This window comes from Hibiscus syriacus, unplaced genomic scaffold (genome assembly GCF_006381635.1).
Source record: "Hibiscus syriacus cultivar Baekdansim isolate YM2019G1 unplaced genomic scaffold, ASM638163v2 tig00111774_pilon, whole genome shotgun sequence".
Taxonomy (NCBI): Eukaryota; Viridiplantae; Streptophyta; class Magnoliopsida; order Malvales; family Malvaceae; genus Hibiscus; species Hibiscus syriacus.
Window position 1 is genome coordinate 2,940,395 of NW_024063175.1, and position 6,399 is coordinate 2,946,793.

The 6,399-nt window shown below is 34.4% G+C and overlaps 1 pseudogene; it reads right to left on the bottom strand.

Moving 5' to 3' along the window:
* Positions 1 to 4,221: 4,221 nt before the first annotated feature.
* Positions 4,222 to 6,028, bottom strand: LOC120170194 (annotated as a pseudogene).
* Between the last annotated feature and the right edge of the window lie 371 nt (positions 6,029 to 6,399).

Consider the following 6,399-nt stretch of genomic DNA (forward strand, 5'->3'; position numbering starts at 1 on the left):
ATTCCAGCACATAAAAGAAACCCTAAACAATCCTAGCGACTGCCGCCACCTTCCCATATTCATCACCTTTGTTCTTCATCGAGTCTAGAGCTTTCTAGGTTTGATTCTTCAACAAGAGCAACGTTCATCAATCCGCCACCGCTTCCCTATCAATTTTAGTAAAAGATAATAAAGTGATTAAATAAAAGTAATTAAAGTAAAAATAAGAAGATGAAGATTGTGAATAAATACGGTAAAAGTAGCCTCAAGCTTCGCTTTGATTCAATTTCCTTTAGATCATCGAATAAGATTTTCTCTTCGGGATTCACGTCGGTTACTTTGTCTACAAGGGCTATCCTTGTGACTCTATCTTGTATACCGAATACCCAAGGCAATCTTTGATTCCGGCTTCGGTAGTTGATTCTAACAACATCTATTGTCGTAGATCAAATACCGTTTAAGTTCGTGGCGACCGACTCGGATTGTTGTTTCTATAACCGTCAATTCCAATCTCAAATCCCTCTTGGTGAAGCTATCTCGCCAAGTGTGTTCCCATGAAGTCGAATTGCTTTCTATAAGCCGAATCTTCCTCCCACACGTTTAATCGCAACAACCTCTTAACCAAAGTCAATCTTTGATTTTGAAAACTGTTTTGATTTTGAAAAATAAGCGCAGAGATTGAGAGAGATATTCCGAATATATTAAGGGACCGTTTCAATTCTCCCGTTGGAATTGAATCATCGCGACAGCTCTCGGCTTATGAAAAGTTTAGCTAGCATGACAAAAGTCATACTTAGCATAAAAAAACTTGAAAATAAAGAAAAATAAAAAGAACTTGAAAAGGAAAAGATAAAACTTTTATAAAAACTAGAGAGAAAAGAAGGATGTATTCCGAATGATGATTTTAGGCTTACCCCAAGTGGGTATTTATAGCCTCTCAAAGCCTAAAGGATAAGCAAAGAAAATAATAAAATAATACAAAAGATAATTGTTTTTAAATTTAAATTCAAACTTAAACTAGTCTCCTAATGCAACTCTACTCGTCAATCTTCAAGAAGGCGTGCGGAAGAAGTCTACTAGAAACCGCCGCTGACTGGACCTTCTAGAAACTGCCACATCATACCGCGTCGTGCCCATTTCTCCAGCCGTGACCAAATAATAAAAAAAATGCAGAATTCGCCCGTTTTGTCACAAATTCTGGAAAACAATGACCTGTACGAAAACAAGCACAACACGACCAAATCAACTGCAATAAATCCACAAAACCGAAGAAATAACGAGCAAATATTAACTATTCTGAACACTCATCAAATGTCAAATTGGGCATGTTTTTGGGGTCTCCCGTCAGTGTAACGTAAGGCTTATCTCGAGGGATCGTGATTTTCTCTTGGTAAGACCCGGGTCCGATAGATATTAAAACGCGTTTGTTGTTCCCGGCTGGAACGTTGTCGATGGCTTTCATTATGGTAGTGAAATCTCCACCGTCACCTTGCTTAACCTTTATGATTTTAGGTTCAGTCTCGGCCTCAACCAATTCTGGGTCTAAAGTGCCAGCCCTTTGATTGAGAGGCTTGATAACGCTACTGAACCAATCATTTACCTTGGATTTGTCCTCCGGTATTTGTGTACCCTGAGACTGAACGATCGGAGCAAAGAAGACAACCATGCAGATTGCTGCATAAACTCCACCATTTTCGATTCTTTTTTTTCCTATCATTTTTATTTTTTATTGTTGAAATTATGTTTATTTTTTCGATGACTCTAATTTATAAGATAAATTCGTGAAGAAAAAACTGTAAACATGAGATTTGGAGTGATACTCGCTCCGCCTATCATTTTTCATTGTTCTTGCATGCACCATTAAGCTTATTGCGTAATTCAAATGAATACTTTAAGACGGTCTCACTAGTGACTTGACACACGACATTAAAACTTCTGCAATGTTAAAAATATTTTATTATATTATTTTATAATTTATATTAGAATTAATATTATTTTATAAAATAGAAAAATTAATTTTAATTATACTTTAACTTAGATAATATTTTTATTAAAATTATATAATGTATATCATGATTAAATATTATACTCTCCTTAAGAGTTTTAGGTTCAAATCATCATAATATATATAGTTTTTCATTAAATTATATCATGTGTTATTATCTTATCGAAAGATACTAACTTACTAGGAAAAATACACATAATTACATAAATATATCAGATGACGATAATAGCCTCTTTCCTTGGAAGACCCAATAACTATATCGGCATAAGAACTCCTTCCTTTTTCTGATCGCTTTTTGTGTTTTGGTGAATCTTCCTTCTCTTTAGCCAGTTCTTGATCTACGATATGTTCTTCCATGCATGTCTTCCCCCTTCTCATAGACATTGTTTCCCTGTTGCTTACTCCCTTCTACTCCATGCATACTCGTCTCGTCGTCCATTATAACCCTATGGTTATTAGATTATTACTGGTCCAATCCAACTACATGAGCACCTTGCCCCAAATCCTGCTACAACAGATGAAAAATAAAATAAAACAAAACTTTTATTAATATAGAAAAACTACAGATTAAAGTAAAGAACCCAATTATTAATAGAATTTGAAGTTGAAACTAGTCGAGGCCTACACCTACACAGTTTCCCTAAGATAGATTTTTGGTCACTCCTTAGCGCTACATATATTAACTCTAGATAGATTTTAGTAACATACAACAAATTGTATATCTTTTCTCATTTCAATCCTAGAGTATGACACTGTATGTTCTTGTAACGTTAGTATTAATTATTATAACAATTCTAATATTATATACAATGAGTGGCATCTAGCAATATATCATTGTCACCTAAGTTACAAGAAATTATGATTCGACATATCATCTTCGTGATTAACTCTTTTATGTATTACATCCCTTTGCCTTTTATATCTAGAATAGACACAAGTCTTGGAATAGTCACACTTGGATAGCCCATATATTGTTTCTTGATATCTAGAGTAGACTCTAATTAACGAATAATTTGTTGTATCTCATATCAACTTATTTGAGCATGACCATCCATTTCTAGTATCACTCAATCAAGTGGCCTGTGATATATTTCCTGTTATGTAGGAAGGACAAATCCTATCTTAATCATACACACTCCACTACATATATCAAGATAAGTTCAATAACAGTCTTTATGTGTTAAGATCAACAGCTGGGCATGTTGTGGCAATATTTTTCGGCCCGGTCTCTTGTGTAAATTCTGATTTTACTGAACTGTTAGCTATCAAAACAACCTTAGAGATTTTTAGTAAGTCTAGCTGGTGTGAGGAAATTGAACTGATTATAGAATCTGATTCGAAAGTAGCATTGAACTGGTTATTTGAAGAGATTTATTGAAGATTAATGACTGTAAGGAAGGTACAACTAGTGTACACTCCTAAGATGTGTTATAACTTGGCAGATCAACTCGCGGAGATAGGATTTAGCAGACAATTAATGTTTAAAGTATGTTGGTAAGATTATACTGGTCTATGTCTGTACGCTCCGCTATATTCTGTTTAGCGATTTTTTTAATTGATTTTTGGGTTGTTCGATAGCATGTAGTTATTGCAAGATGCTCTCTGTCGTCAGTTTCTTGTAGTTTTGGTTGTCTGTTGTTGCTAGGTATGATTATGCTATTGAAGTTACTATCTAGTCTTGGCGAAATGAGAAACCATGTATGTTTTTTCTAGACTGGCTGTTTGTACATCAACCTTGGAGTACTCTTTTCCCCTATTTAGGCCTAGAGGGGTTTTGAATGACGCTTCGGTTGGGATGATTTTAAAAATCGGAAATAAAAATTCATGTTACTGAGAAGAAAAAAACAGTCTTTATAGTGCAACCAGTTACGAAGCGTGTTTAACTGTATCAAAACGTACAACAATTTATATCGAGATAACATTGATCTCAAGTCTGAGGGACATACATATAATCATCACCATGAGCAATGTTATGACCGTTACATAATAATTCAAGACATATGCTCATGGTGGGTTAATCCAATATATTGTTCATGCCCATAATAATACTTGAATATGGAACTTTTAATAATAATAATGTTATTATATGGACTTTATTATCTTTCAGTTTTTGTTAAACACATACATATAACTGATAATAATAGTGGCAATGTCTTTATTCAATAAAATCGGTAAATAAATGTATTATTACAATCATCATATGATTGGTCTTTGGGTATAGTCTAACAATAGATTGATCAGATCATCGGAGGAAGGAGCAGCCATTTTGTGGCAGCAATGTAGTCAAGCGACAGGAATGGTTCGGCTTCCTTTTCGGTTAGCTGCTTGGTGAATGGCTCCCGCCCACTGGAAGATGCGCCTACCCCAGTGCACTTGTATTCTCCATAGTAAACAGTTCTAAAAAAATAATTATCATTATCATAATTAATCAATAAGGTTGGTGTGTGCTATCAACATTGACCATCAACTTACTTGGTTCTTTCTGGTTGCATTTCATGAGACCAGCCGGCAGGATTCACAACGTCGGTCATTTCAGTATAAGCATAAACAACTCTCGGACTGCTCTTCCATGCCCTCCCCAAAAATGAACCCTTTGCCGTTCCGGTGATTTTTCCGTGCACAATGGAGTCCCGGTGTCCTCCGATGAACTTTCTCTAGCTTGTGCCGTGATTACTGTAAGTTTCGGTTCTATTTCTACAAATATTTCCGTGTCCTGCATCCCACTTTTCCAATCAAATTCTGGCATATATATATCTATATATATATCGTATTTCATGTGTTTTTTTAAATGTATACCAGATATAAAGATTTCCCACTTCCAAAAATGAAATCAACGGTGCCTCGAATATAGCAATCCTTGAAGAAGTGGTTCCCCCTGTCATCGCACACTGTATCCTGAAAACCGAATATGTTGCAGCCATAATGCCGATCTGTCACCGGATACTCTCAAGGCAACCGCTTGTGCTCCTTCCCTTTTCCCGTCAGGCTTCGGAGCATTGTTCTATGTATAATTGTTAACAAAGTATTGAAAGTTAACAATGTATTCAATTCAAGGAAGAACATGTAGTTAATAATTTATAAGTGGAGAAAATAAATAAAATGATAACAATATGTATAATACGTGTAAAAGATGAGATTTAATGATGTTCAATTTTTTTTATTCTACAAGTGAAAAGAATAATAATACATTTCAAACGTATAGATCATCATGCTCATCAAGAAATATGTTCTAGGATATGTACATATGTATTAATAATAGAAATTTTTGTATGGAAGGATACAAATAAAATTCAGATTAGGCACCATCAATAAAATAAACAATTAATCTAAAGAAATTTAGATTTCATTGTCTACCCTAGATAACATATACATGCAACCACAGGCTAAGGATACATATACATAATATCTCATGTACACTAAAGTTTGATATTTATTTTTAAAATTTAAATATCTCAAATATTCTATTACTACCTCTATAAAAGTTAAATATCAATTATAATTAGAGTTAAAATATAAGCATACGTGCTGGTTAAATTCTGGAGCTTACTATTATGTTGAGATAAGCACCCACAAAGTAACTAGACAAGGTAGTGAGAGTGCCGCTGTCTACAGTTCCGTAGTCCTTGCGGTGGCATCAAATGTCAAATTGGACATGTTTTTGGGGTCTCCCATCAGTGTAACGTAAGGCTTGTCTCGAGGGATCGTGATTTTCTCTTGGTAAGACCCGGGTCCGATAGATATTATAACGCGTTTGTTGTTCCCGGCTGGAATGCTGTCGATGGCTTTCATTATGGTAGTGAAATCTCCACCGTCACCTTGCTTAACCTTTATGATTTTAGGTTCAGTCTCGGCCTCAACCAATTCTGGGTCTAAAGTGCCAGCCCTTTGATTGAGAGGCTTGATAACGCTACTGAACCAATCATTTACCTTGGATTTGTCCTCCGGTATCTGTGTACCCTGAGACTGAACGATCGGAGAAAAGAAGACAACCATGCAGATTGCTGCATAAACTCCACCATTTTCTATTCTTTTTTTTCCTATCATTTTTATTTTTTATTGTTGATATTATGTTTATTTTTCGGTGACTCTAATTTATAAGATAAATTCGTGAAGAAAAAACTGTAAACAGAGATTTGGAGTGATCTTCGCTCCGCCTATCATTTTTCGTGGTTCTTGCATGCACCATTAAGCTTGTTGCGTAATTCAAATGAATACTTTAAGATGGTCTCACTAGTGACTTGACACACGACATTAAAACTTCTGCAATGTTAAAAATATATTATTATATCATTTTATAATTTATATAGAATTAATATTATTTTATAAAATAGAAAAATTAATTTTAATTATACTTTAACTTAGATAATATTTTTAATAAAATTATAATAATAATGTATAATCTTATGATTAAATAT